Source organism: Microcebus murinus, chromosome 9 (genome assembly GCF_040939455.1).
Source record: "Microcebus murinus isolate Inina chromosome 9, M.murinus_Inina_mat1.0, whole genome shotgun sequence".
Lineage (NCBI taxonomy): Eukaryota > Metazoa > Chordata > Mammalia > Primates > Cheirogaleidae > Microcebus > Microcebus murinus.
The window spans coordinates 86,564,891-86,579,314 of NC_134112.1; the positions used below are offsets into that span (position 1 = coordinate 86,564,891).

At 38.3% G+C, this 14,424-nt stretch overlaps 1 protein-coding gene across 6 annotated transcripts in view; it reads right to left on the minus strand.

Moving 5' to 3' along the window:
* CNOT4 (CCR4-NOT transcription complex subunit 4) overlaps positions 1 to 8,123 on the minus strand; it is a 123,653-nt gene extending 115,530 nt beyond the window's left edge. For all 6 annotated transcript variants that reach the window (XM_012744715.2, XM_012744717.2, XM_012744713.2 and 3 more), the window contains exon 1: positions 7,882 to 8,123. The gene's annotated coding sequence lies outside the window, so the exon portion shown is untranslated. The remainder of the gene's footprint in view (positions 1 to 7,881) is intronic.
* Between the last annotated feature and the right edge of the window lie 6,301 nt (positions 8,124 to 14,424).

Sequence of the window (14,424 nt, forward strand, 5' to 3'; positions counted from 1 at the left end):
AGCATGTACTATACTGCATCATCATCTTTATCATTATTGATATTGCCCCAATACCAAAAAGGTCTATGGCATTATTCCCTTTTACAATAAGAGGAAAGAAAATGACTGGTAAAATTAAGATCAGTTTAATTTTTAAATTGTAAGCACCCTGAGCTTGAGATGTTTTCAGACTCAACTGTGAGAATCTTTGAGATCTATATGCTATAAATTCAGTAGAGGAGGAATATCTGAGATTCTGAAGAAAGCAGGAGTAAATAGCAACAGTAGATTATTTATCTACCACTTACAAAGCCAGAAGCAAGAAACCTACCTTCTTTCACAGCTTTAAAATAATATGTGGCGGGGCGTAGTGGCTCATGCCTGTAATCCTAGCACTCTAGGAGGCCAAGGCAGGAGGATAGCTCGAGGTCAGGAGTTCAAGACCAGCCTGAGCTGGTCTCTACTAAAAATAGAAAGAAAGTAGCTGGACAACTAAAAATATATAGAAAATCTTAGCTGGGCATGGTGGTGCATTGCCTGTAGTCCCAGCTATTCAGGAGGCTGAGGCAGGAGGACTGCTTAAGCCCAGGAGTTTGAGGTTCCTGTGAGCTAGGCTGACACCACGGCACTGCAGCCCGGGCAGCAGAGTAAGACTGTCTCAGAAAACAAATAGATAAATAATAAAATAAAATGTGAAATTTTCTTTCACAAGACAAATCATAATATCCAGAAATAAACAACAGATGCAGAAAGTTGGCTTAATGATGGGGTTAACACATGAAAACAAAGAATAACTTCAACGGTCTTCGAATTAAAAAAAAAAATCCAACCAAAACAAATCAAATAACTGCTGATGTTTAATCAGACGATTGCTGTTGTCTTAATATTACCTTTGCAAAACAAAGTATATCCAAGTAAATCAAAGAATAAATTTTCATTTCACAATATCCCTACAGTCATTCTCCTTCAGCCTGCTGACCTAACCTTCTCTGTCCTTAAGGGAGCTTGAGGCTGGCAATATTTAATGTCCTACTTCATCAGAATTTTCTGCCATTTCTTCAGCTGTAATCGGGCCATTGTTAAAATTTAAAGATATCCTATAATATTTACTGGTTATAGCTATTCAAATAAAAGAAGTCTCTAAATACCCCTTTTAACTAATATATACATACAAAGCAGATGAGGCATAAATTTCTCTTTTACAAATGAAATATGTTCTGTCTCTTACTATCACATTATAGAGATAATATTTCTTTATTTTCCAAGCTCTTTTTCTCCAGAGAATGAATTTCTCAAGTCATTCAAAAACACTGGTGGATCTTTTTACTGAAATATTTAGGGGAGGTTGTCATTTGAGTAATCACGTATCACTTCCTTTCCAAACGCTGGGCATGGATAACAAACTGTAGTTTACTATTAAAGACAAATAAACCACACTTCTTTAATTCTCTACTCTCCAAAACCTTTGTGACATTTTAGGGCAAAAGGGACTGAAGAGAAGATGGAATCAATTAGCTGCCAAATCCTGTCAAATTTCCACCCCAATATCTCTCAGAACAGTCCCTTACCTCAGAGGCTTGGTCTCTAATTTTTTAAGCAAAATTCAACTTTTAGCCTCAAAGTATGCTGCACACTACTGAAAGGGGAATCTTTCTAAAAAACAATGTCATCATATTATCTTTTGCCCTCTACCAACCTCTATGGGCTCTTTATCGTTTAGCAAATTAAATTCAATCTAACATTAAATACCTTTCATAATCTAGCTCTACCCTACTTATCCAAATTTATGTTACCATTCCCAGAAATGAACACACTATTCCAGAGTAGGGTCCTTAAATCCATCTCACATCATGCTGGTCCCCACCACCAAGTGTTTGCTCATGCCTTACTATGGACTGTTTGTCCCCTCCAAAACTCATATGAAAATGTAACTGCCATTGTGATGGTATTAAGAGGTATGGCCATTAAGAGGTAATTAGGCCATGAGGACTCTGAAAGACATAATAATGCCATATTGTGAGAGTGGGTTCCTAATAAAAATCAAGTTTGGCCCCCTCTGCTCTTGCTCTGTTGCCCTCTCTTGCTCTTCTGCCTTCCACCATGACACAGCATGAATGCCCTCACCAGATGCTGGCGCCACACTCTTGGACTTCCCAGCCTCACGAACTGTGAGCCAAATAAATTTCTGTTCATTACAAATAACCCAGTCTGTGGTATTTTGTTATATAGCAGCATAAAATGGATGAAGATATGCTTCCATTCCCTACACAGAATGTATGAGATGTTCTCCCGGAGATGCTCGCCTATAAAAATAGTACATATTCTTTATTCAAGTCCCACTTTCTCCAGGAAACCTCACTCCTAGAATGTTGAAGATATCCTCATACTAACATCCTGGACCCAGACTGTATGTAGCACAAATTATTTATATTATTATATGAATATATTATTTCATAATAATATAATAGCTACATCACTATGAAAGTGTTCCTGACAAGATAATAAACTCTAAGAAGAGGCTGTACCATTTTCTAAGAAGTGAGTCTATAATAAACAATAAAAGACTATGTGAAAAAAGCTGAATAATCCTGATTTTAAAAATGAAGGTATTTTATTATGCCAAAAGAGTTCTAGTACAAACGAAATAATATGATAACTAGAATTTTCTTCAAAATAATGCAGAGCAAAGAGTAAGGCGAGGAGAGGTAAAGTGAATGGGGGTATAGTTGAAACCAAATTGGCTATGAGGTGATAATCTATGAAGCTGAGTGATAGCTACATGGCCGTTCATATCTACTTTTGTACTTGCTTAAAATTTTTCACAAAAAGTTTCTTTTTGAAAAAATACCGATGATGTCTTCACTTCATTTTAAACTACAAAACCAAAACACATTATAACACTTTCTTCACTCAACAAATACCTAGAACCCCATTGAGAGTAAAAAAAGGTTTCTGGAAAGAATTAATTTGACAGGAAACTTACAGCATCCTAATTCTCACTGAAGAATTAGTAAAAATAAGTAGAGGAAAAAAATATAATCAAAATGAAGGTGATCTCCATCAAAAGGAAATTAATCTTACCAACAAAAGCAATATTGTTTACATTACACATTTTCACTCAATGACAGCATTCACAAGAGGGTCCACACAAATAATTGCTGAAAATTTTTAAAAAATCAGGTGAAAAAAAAACACAGGCAAAATATGGGAGGCAGAAATAAAGGAAAAGGAGAAAAAGTTGCTATAACCGATGTTCAATAATAACTCAAATCAGTCAATGTTATTTCCAGAAATATATAATCTGAAGACATCTGATGCCCTAATAGGAAATGAATAGGTTCTTAAATAATTAGAAAAATTAGCACTTCCACTTTAATCCAAGGATTGAAAAATATGCTTTAAAAATTTCAGATATTTGGCTTAATGACAGTGTATCTGTTTGTTGCTGTTAAGGATTGCTCCCCTTTGAAATTTCAGTTTATAACTGCTTTTCAAAATTCAATACTATTTTGCCTACAACATCATTCACTAATTCCTTCTGAAAGCAGTAATGCCACACCTACTATTTTTAAGTGAAACACTTTATTCTTCTAATTACACTGGTTTTTTGCCTTGACATTTTTTCCAAACTGGTTTTGAGCATATATACAAGCCAATTTTGATTATTTTGATTTCCAACTCTACTCCATAATTGTTTTAAATACTCAAGAGAAGAGACTTAGCAACCATAACTAAAAAAATTTTTGTTTTTTAACAGATAGCTGACATATACACCTATACAAATAGGAAGGCTTATCGTAATAGCAATACATCATCTGGCCATCACCCAAAGCAATTAAAGTTTAAAACGGGACAACTCTTTGGCATAAACAGAGTTTAATAATAAAGAAGCCAACCTCCCAAATAAACTTCTTAGGGAAAAAAATAAACTCATACTCCCTTGTACTTATACTATATTTAAAATTAGGTTTTCCTAGCAAGTAAAAGCAATCATTTTTTAAAACAGTGTAATTTCCCTCTTCTGAAAAAAGAAAAACATGCTACCAAAATCTAGGAGAACAAAATGGTGCTGAAATTTTTTTAAATAACTTTATGATTAAAAAATAACATAAAAAGAAATCTGTAATAGAACCCACTAGATTCTATTAAATTTGGAGAAGTTGACATTTACACCACATAATCTTTTCTAATGAAGGCAACAAAACAAGATTAAAAGCAATTTTGAAAAAAGTTCTTTTAGAAAACTGTTAAGAGATTAAAAAGTCCCACTTATCTTCTTTCTCTGCATCACAAAAGTAACTGAGTCAATTATGCTATCTTTATAATTTGTATACTCTCAACTTTTAGAGAAATGTGTATTTCAATCTTTAAAATATCAGGGATATTGTCATATTTTACTCAAGAATGAGTATTTGCAGATTTTCCTACTATCTTTGAGGTAACATAAAATTTATAAAATCTCAGAATGTGTTAAAGAAGTTTTATCCAATACATATTCCAGTGGGATGAAAACCATTTACAAGTTCCATTTAGATTAAGAAATCCTTTGAGAAAAGTATGTGGTACATTCTAGTTATACTGTTTCTAGAACAGCAAAAATCTCTATAACCTATTTCCCTACTGTTTTCTTCGGAACCAACTGAACTGAATGTAATTCCCTCACAAAAAGTCAAGACAGTACTATAGTTACTGACAGAGACCTAACTCAATTTCAGGAGAGGCTGAAGTTTTCACAAATTCAAACTATTTTACTTAACCAATAACACTGAGTTTAAATATATTGAATCAAGCATTATTTGCAGTCACATAAAAAATGTATTAAAATGAAGAGCATAGCTTCATTTTAAAACCAGGAGTAAGGAGGAGAAAGGCAAAATTTCTAAAACCAAACTGCTTAAACTGAGGAGGTATTTTTTCATTCTCTTAAAGCACATAAAAACTTAAACAAACAAACAAACACTCCCCTTAAGCTAGGAGTTTATCCTTAGGCAACGCCTTCTTTCTTTTACAAAGTAAAGAGTTGCCAGTTATCATTAGTACTTCCATTTAGACTGAAGTTGAAGGGCATTACAAAACACTTTTATTTTCCTGTATTTTGCCATTTGATTATAATTGTTTCAAACTAACAGAATTAAGGATTGGTCTACACGACTTTCTGAAAACAAATTTTATAATAAGCCAACTTTAAGTGATTCATGTTCAAAACCTTATAGAATAATCTATTCATCTGAAGAAGTCAACTACTGAACCTGGCAGGAAGTATTCCAAATTATCAAAAGAAACTCTGAAAGTATGAAGCTGGAATGTTCATAATGTTATATCTAAAAGCTTAAATCATACAAAAATATTTAGAAATCTCAGTTCCCTTTTTCCTATTAAAATGCTAAACAATTTTAGGTATCTTCTTTAATCATACCAAAAATCCCAACGCAAATTCATTTTGACTGCAGAGGACTGAAACTAAGAATTCGATGACTGCAGGCAAAAAAGTACAGAGGGAGAAAATTACTTGAGAAAATACTTAGTGAGACAAAATACCTTTCTAAAAGAAAAGATGTATTAAAACCATTTACTCCTTTATGCCAGACAAACAGTCCTCTCCTAGAACACATTGCTTACAATTCAGCCAAGTATGACTGCCAAGTGTTTCTAAACCTGTTAGGATTGTTCAAAGTGGAAAAGCTTCTCCACCAGTGTATTATTGAAAAAAAAAAAAAAGGAAAAATTTTAACTTACAGTTTAAGATCAATTGTATTACACACACTCCTACTGATAAACTAAGTGTAAGCAATATCTTTTTGAAAACCTCAAGTTGTAACTTAGAACAACATTTGCTGTGTAAGTTGCTTCACTCTAATAAGGGTAGAGATTTATTTATTTTCACCAAATGGGGCTTAAGTGGCTGAAAAGAAAAAAGTAGTTTTATAAATAGCTTTTCTAACCTTAGTTTACATTTGGTAAAACAGACCATTTATCTCAATCAAGCGAACACAGCACCAAATGTAAGACTCCAAGTTTTATAGGTAAAATTTGTAAAAATTACAGCAATCCAGTAATGTGCAAAAGTGACTAAAAAGGAACTGTATGTATTCTTATTTATACTTAAGGTATTATTACTTTTGCAAATAAGAGATAGATTGCTGCATGAGATTGTTACCATGACTTTAAACATTTTTATATATATCTTAAGAACACAATGTCTTATTTATGTTTAAACTTGAGATGTATCTGAACTATGTAATCCTGTTTGCTTTTCTGGTAATTCTTTATCTCACAGTGGTCTGATTATAGCAAGGGCTCCTTCTTCCCATTCTGCCATTAGTCATTACATTTCAATTTTGCTTTCACCAAAGCATGGACATTATAGGCCACCTCTTGCTTCCAGTTTTCTGCTTTTTATTGTAAATAACAATGACAATGAATTCCACCAAATGCATATATGTGCAGAGCTTTGTCATTCTTGTCCCAGCCCCCTTCTTTTCTATAGAAAAAATATGAGGAATTTAGGTTCACGTGAAAAAAAAAACAATTTTTCTTTTGCATACATACATGATAGATTTTCAACAGAAGACAATTTATTGAGATAATTATCATCCTAGATATGTCAAAAGAGAGAACTTCCCAAATGTAAATCTGATATTAACTGGAGAGGAAATTTCCACTCAAACCATAAATAAAATGTCATCAATTAAGCTGAACATCAATTTAATTTACTTAGTCAAAAATCAATTCTCAATATAGGAGGGATATGTAACCCGCATACAATTAAAAGATCACTTATATTTGTTTGTGGAGTTCACATATGAATTTCGTGCGTCTGCCAGATTTATCTTATTTTGAAATGCTCAGCCTAATATTTATTGATATAATCAGAGCCCACACTAAGTGTCCTGGGGGGAGGCAATGCAAAGAACGCTTAGTAGCATGGTGAAACTGGTCCAAAAGGAAAAAGCGGGGGGGGGGGGGGGGGGGGGGGGGGGGAGACACATCCCAACAGAGATAATAATCGACAAATAGATCACAGAAAGCAAAACGAAAACGTTCCTCTCCTGAATAGCCTGAATAACGTTTAATAGTATCCTACCTCACTTCATTCACTTCCCAACTTCCTTTACTTTTCAAGGGCCAACACGGGGCATCCCTTTTTCTGGAAGTGTATGTTGAAAGGATCTCTGTAGGAAAGAGGGAAGGGACTGACAATTCTCAAGAAGGCTGAGGAACAGGTGGGTTAGAAGGAACAGCAGCATAATCTAAATATTTAAGGGGAAGCTTTAAGATGACAGATGTGGTTAAAAGATAGACTGCAAATCGGAAGAAGCTCTCGTGTGGCAGATACACTGGAGGCTGACTGCAAGCACCAGAGAGGGGCAAAGGCTAACTCCAAAGTGGTAGCAGTGGAGCAAAAAACAAGCAGCAGGACGAGTGGGTAATGAGCAGTGGGATTAATGAGCAGCAGCAGCCAACACGGGTCAGAGTGGAAGTGATGGCTTTGGTCTTGGGAGACGGGGGCCGGTGGGAAAAGACGTCAGACATGGGGAAAGGGGCTGGGGAAACAAGGAGGACCGAGACCTAAGAATCCTACCCCTATAAAAACGTAGGGGAAAAAGCTGGAAACAAGAAGCCGCCTCGGTTCCCCACTTAAAGAAATTCTCCAAGGAAAGTCGGTGCTGCCGCCGCGCTGCCTTCTGCCCCGCTCGCTTTTCCTAATGGTAACTGCTATGCCGTAAAGGGGAGCAGGGGGAAGAGGAGGAGGAGGAGGAAGACCAAGGAGGAGGAGGGTGAAGATGAGGCTGGGGGTGGGGAGAAAGGGGGGTGCGGCCTGCACAGTCCCTGCGAAGCCTCCGCTCTCTCGTAGCCGGTCAGCCCCGGGTTTCCCCTAAGCCCAGCCCCGCATAGACTCACCCGCCTGCCTTGCCTCGCTTTTCCCTTAGCCGACTCCACGCGCTGCCGCGTCTTCACAAGAGACCACTGAACGAGTGTCGGGGAAAAAACTCTTCAGAACCGGGCCTGATTCCTTCAGCGAGTCCGACCTTTACGGCTGAGAGAGAGACTCTCAGCTTTCGGTGGGTTCCACAGCCAGACGGGCCACCATCTTACATTAGGGTAAGACTCCGCCGGCCTCCCGTGCGCAGGCGCACGCCGATCCGGCCGGGAGGGGCGGGGGAGGGGCGGGAGGAGCCACGGGCGGCTGAGTGGGAGGTTGCGGCAGCCGCTCCCACAGCACCCTGGGAGTTGTAGTCTTCGGAGGGTAACCGCCCAGAGGCAAGCCGGGAGTTGAAGTCCTCACTCCGAAGGCGGACGGGATCGCCCACCTCACGTGGCTGCTGGACTGCTGCCTTTCTTCGTGTTTTGCTTCCTTCTCCGTCCGCGTGTGGTGCTCCAATGTCATATGGTCGGCGGTTTTCGCTAGTGGTTCTGTTTTCTCGAAGTTTGCTGAAATGCGGGATCCCAAAACTCGAGACAAGCTTAATCCATTTTGGGGGGAGCCGAGAACGTCCCTCCTGTGCCACGCCCACCAGAGATATCTAAGGAGGCGGAGTGGAGGTGGAGGCAGGTTGGGGTGCGAAGAGCGCGGGATTTGATCTAGGGTGGGACTTAGTACAGACTTGTTTTGGGAAAAGCGAACGTTGACTGGTTTCCCTGTCTCTCCGCAGTTTAGAGCCGCCACCCTTAATCCCATCTTCCCCAAAAATCTCCAGTGAGGGAATATCCTAAATTGTCATGTGCAGATTGCTCAAGAGAATGGAACGCCCATGCACTTACTACAATAACGTGTTTCTGTTGGTGTGAGTTTGAGAACAAGCGGACTTCCGTGCAAAATATTGTTAGTTCGGTCCTGCCTGCACGGCTGTTTTGTACGTCAGCTTCACAAACTGCACTCGTCGCCCAAGAATAGAAGCATGCAATCGCAGTCTCTACAAACACTGAGGGAGCCTCAGTCACAAAACTTAGTAAATTTGCTGGTCCCTCCGGTGTGCCTCCTAGAACTCTGGTACAAGTGGCGCTCGAAGAGGTCATTTTTGCTTATTGCGTGTATTCTTCACCCATTCTTACAAGTACTCGTTGAGCTCCTGTGTGCCTGGCACTGTTCCATACATTGGGAATATGGGAATACAATGGTAAGAAAAACAGACAAAATTCCCTGTTCCTATTGTAATGGGTGTGTTGGAGTGAGGGAGAGGGGAGAAGAAGCTATCAACTTTAAAAATAAGTGGTTAAAATGCATCGTATGCCATAACTGATAAAAAAATTTAAAACAGGGAAGGGGAGTAGGGAGATTGCAATTTTAAATCTACGAACTTAATCTCATAGTGAGAAGCCCTTTCTTCTTTTTTTTTTTCTTTTTTTTTTCTTTTTTTTTTTGGCCATTAGTACCTGAGCTATGTTCTTTCTTTTATTTATGTATTTTTTATTTTCAGAGACAGGATCTTGCTCTGTTGTCCAGGCTGGAGTGCAGTGGCAGGATTATAGCTGAAAACACAAAAAGAACAAAATAAAAAGATTTCTTTTCATTATTAAAGACTAGAACCATTGCAGTAAAAACTTGAAGGAATTTTAGGCATCACCTAATCCAGTGGCAAACTTATCTTACCCAACACTCCTTTTTTTAATAAATATTTTCATAATGTCCCCTTTATTAGCCTAAAATGAAATTCATAAATGATATAACTACTTACGTACTGATTTTGTTTTAAATGAAAATAATGCCCTATTTATAATATAAAAAGTACAAAGACGGTAATTTATAAAAAAATTAGTTGTATTTCAACATACAAATTCTCAGGCATGACTATTTTAGAAAATATAATCAAGTCATCATTTGCTAGCACTTATAACTAAAATCTCCAACACTAGGGGGCAATGCCACACCTATATTGAGAAGCATTCATTGATGGAGACTAACAGGAAGTGACAGTTCCTAGGTCATCAACTAATTAGTGACAGAGTCACTACCCTCTCAGGCCAGTGTTCCTTTTTGCTACACTATTACCAGTTTCTCATATATTTATGTGTCTGTGTATAATTTCATATAGACTTATGCATGTAAAACTTAATTCTCATAAAATTTTAAGTTGATTCACATTAAATTCTCTTACCTAGCTTGCCTAATGATTTCTCAGTGTGGGACATACATACCATCTTTTACTTTTAGGCATTGTGCTCAGCGCTGATGATGCAGCATAACAGTGGTCAATAAACATGGTGTCCTCACAGAGCATCATACCTAGTGGAGAAGGCAGAGATTAAATAATCATACGTATGAATAAATACAAGTATATAAATATAACTTCTTATGTATGATTACAACTGGTTATGTGTACTAGGAAGGTGTACAAGATGTTATGAGCAAATGTAGGCGGGGAACCTAATTTAGATTGGTGGGGGAGAGAAGGGTAGTCAGAGATCTTTACTAGGTTAAGAGTGTAAAATATGCAAGAACAGGAGGTGATAAGAAACCTCACCAGGCCTGGCGTGGTGGCTCACGCCTATAATCCTAGCACTCTGGGAGGCCGAGGTGGGCGGATTGCTCAAGGTCAGGAGTTCAAAACTAGCCTGAGCAAGTGCAAGACCCCATCTACTATAAATAGAAAGAAATTAATTGGCCAACTAATATATATAGAAAAAATTAGCTGGGCATAGTGGCGCATGCCTGTAGTCCCAGCTACTTGGGAGGCTGAGGCAGAAGGATTGCTTGAGCCCAGGAGTTTGAGGTTGCTGTGAGCTAGGCTGACCACTTGGCACTCACTCTAGCCTAGGCAACAAAGCGAGACTCTGTCTCAAAAAAAAAAAAAAAAAAAAAAAAAAAAAGAAACCTCACCAGAAGGTGAGTGTGGACTGTGGTGAGCAAGGGGAGTGGCATGAGGTAAACTTAAAGAGAGGCAAGGGCCAGATCATCCAGGGCCTTGTAGGCCATGGTAGGAAATAGAGCTCTTACTCTATGGGAAACTGAAAGCCTATGGAGAAAAGAGGCATGATCTGATTCACGTTTTTAAAAGACCACGCTACTGGCCGGGCGCTGTGGCTCACGCCTGTAATCCTAGCTCTTGGGAGGCCGAGGCGGGCGGATTGCTCAAGGTCAGGAGTTCAAAACCAGCCTGAGCAAGAGCAAGACCCCGTCTCTACTATAAATAGAAAGAAATTAATTGGCCAACTGATATATATAGAAAAAATTAGCCGGGCATGGTGGCGCATGCCTGTAGTCCCAGCTACCCGGGAGGCTGAGGCAGAAGGATCACTTGAGCCCAGGAGTTTGAGGTTGCTGTGAGCTAGGCTGACGCCACGGCACTCACTCTAGCCTGGGCAACAAAGCGAGACTCTGTCTCAAAAAAAAAAAAAAAAAAAAGACCACGCTACTCAATGTCCATCAATGGAAAAGTTATTAATAATTCAATTTCAGTACTTTCATTCTCTGGACGATTACATGGCTATATAAAAAAGAGAGAGAGAGAAAGACTACATGTTGACCTGGAGGAATGCCCATGATATATAACAGGTAAAGAATAAATAAGTAAATTATAACTTATTGTGTATAATGCAATCCACCTTTTAGAAACTAAAAGCTAATCCAAAAATATATGAAAAAAATAATAATACATGTGATGCTGCTTTTAAACAAACAAAAATATATGAAAACATTTCTGTAGAATCACAGGAAAAAAAGATAGAAGACATACACATGAAATATTTAGTGTTTGTTGGTTACCTGGGGGGATTGCAATTGAAAAGGGGTAGAGGGAGAACGTAACATTTTCTTTATAAATTGCTGTATTATTTATTGTTTTGTGTATGAATTAGTTTTATACTTTTTAAAAAATAGATAACTTTGCTGTGTGGGGAGTGGATTGGAGAAAGGCAAGAATGAAAATGGAACAACTAATTAAGAGAATATTTCAGTCATCCAGATGGTGGCTCTGATTGTGGTGGCAGTGAAGATAGAAAAGAGGTGATTTATGCTCGTCTACTTGCTGCAAAAAAAAAAAAAAAAAGAAAAAGAAAAGAGGTGATGAATTCAAGATGTATTTTTTTTGAAATTGAAATAATAGAACTTAGTGATGAACTGGGTATGAAAGAGTTCTCATAAATGACTCTCATATTTTCTGGCTTAAATGGCCTTGTAGATGGTGGCTCCTTTGGTAAAAGGAGAATGGTGAATATCAAAATACCATCTGTAGAAAGTAGGATGACAACTTTATCAGAAAAACTGCAGTATTTCAGGGAAATAATGATTGCGCATTTGAGAGTGGTGAATTTAAAAATCGTGGTGATTGTATTTTGCCCAACTTATTGATTTTTTTCCCAATGTTCATCTGCTTGGGTTCTGCCATAGAAATGATATACAATTGAGTTTATTTAGGCTGAAGGAAGAAAATGAAAACAAGGGTGTGATAATGGGCAACCAATGTGTTTTGGGTTGTTTCCCATTTTTTCAACTTTTATAAATTTTTTTTTTTTTTGAGACAGAGTCTCGCTTTGTTGCCCAGGCTAGAGTGAGTGCCGTGGCATCAGCCTAGCTCACAGCAACCTCAAACTCCTGGGCTCGAGTGATCCTTCTGCCTCAGCCTCCCGAGTAGCTGGGACTACAGGCATGCGCCACCATGCCCGGCTAATTTTTTTTATATATATATCAGTTGGCCAATTAATTTCTTTCTATTTATAGTAGAGACGGGGTCTCGCTCTTGCTCAGGCTGGCTTTGAACTCCTGACCTTGAGCAATCCGCCCTCCTCGGCCTCCCAAGAGCTAGGATTACAGGCGTGAGCCACAGCGCCCGGCCTTATAAATTATTAATACATGAATAGTTTAAATAAATAAAACGTTCAAGTTATATTCTTGGCATATAGTCTCAAATGTAGACCTGCTAGACAAAAGGAAATGATCAGTTTTACAACCCTTGTTCTGTCCATATTGCTTTAATACTAATGCCACTTTATTTTCCAAAAAAACCATTAACTTTGAGTTTTACCATTATGATTTATTTGTTTCTAGTTTTAATCATTTAGTGGATATTTGATTGCTAAATACTGGGCATATGGTAGTAAGCAAAGCACTAAACTCTCTCAAACATCTTAGAGTTTTGGCTGGGTGTGGTGGCTCATGCCTGTAATCCTAGCATCTGGGAGGCTGAGGTGGGAAGATCACTTGAGGGCAGGAATTGGAGACCAGCCTGAGCAAGAGTGAGACCCCATCTCTACTGAAAATAGAAAAAATTAGCTGCCTAACTAAAAATAGAAACAAAAAATTAGCCGGGCATGATAGCGAGCACCTGTTGTCCCAGCTACTTGGGAGGCTGAGGTCAGAGGATCCCTTGAGCCCAGGAGTCTGAGGTTGCAGTGAACTATGATGACACCACTGCACTCTACCCAGAACCACAGAGTGAGACTCTGGCTCAAAAAAAAAAAAAGTTTTTAGAGTTTAAAAGGGAAGACAGGCCAGGTATGGTGGCTCATGCCAGTAATCCCAGCATTTTGGGAGGATGGTTTAAACCTAGGATTTCTTAGCTGCAGTGAGCTATGATTGTGCCACTACACTCCGGCCTGGGCAACAAAATGAGACCCTGTCTCTCAAAAAAAAAAAAAAAAACATTAAACAGAAAGAGAGACAACAAATAAAATAACATGCAAATTACTTATATTGTCAAAATATTAGGAAGGAACAAGAACTGAGTGATAGAAAGAAATACCAGGAAGGGATTTACTTTAGATAGGAAAGCCTCTCTGAAGAGATGACATAATCCAGATTTAAAGGATTAGGGGAGATTATCCATTTAAAGAATAGTCTGTGTCAAGACCCTAATGTGGGAACAAGTTTAGCATATTCCAGGAATGAAAAGTTAGCCAGTGGAGTTGGGGTGTAGAGTGCAAAGGCAAACTGGTAGGAGATGAGGATAAGGAAGAAGGCAAACTCCAGATCATGCAGAGCTTTACAAGCAGTTTGGATTTTATTATGAGTAGAATAAGAGACAGTTGAAAAGTTTGAAGCAGAAGACTCAATTTATTTTTTCAAACTCCTGACATCGAACTCCTGAGCCATCCTCCCCCGCCTCAGGCATACCAGGGTGCCAGGATTACAGGCATGAGCCACCACACTCAGCCTCAGTTTGTCTTTTCCAACGACCACGGTGGCTGTTATGTGGAGAGTGGATTAGCAATGAATGGCAAATGTAGACGTAGTGGCAAATGTAGACGTAGGGAGACTAGTTAGCAACCTACTTCAGAAGAGCAGCCTGGAGATAATGCATGGCTTATAGCAGGGTAGGACTTGGGTGAGGGGAGTGAGGCATTTGCTATGGGCACAAAATTTAAGCAAGCACCGGAAAACTCAGTAATCAAGATAAATAATATTTTGATAAAAAATTTTTAAAAATCAAAATTAATGCAGAAAATTCCACGATGAACAAAATGTTAAAATATAAGATAAAGACAAGATCCAGCCCTGAATTTATACAA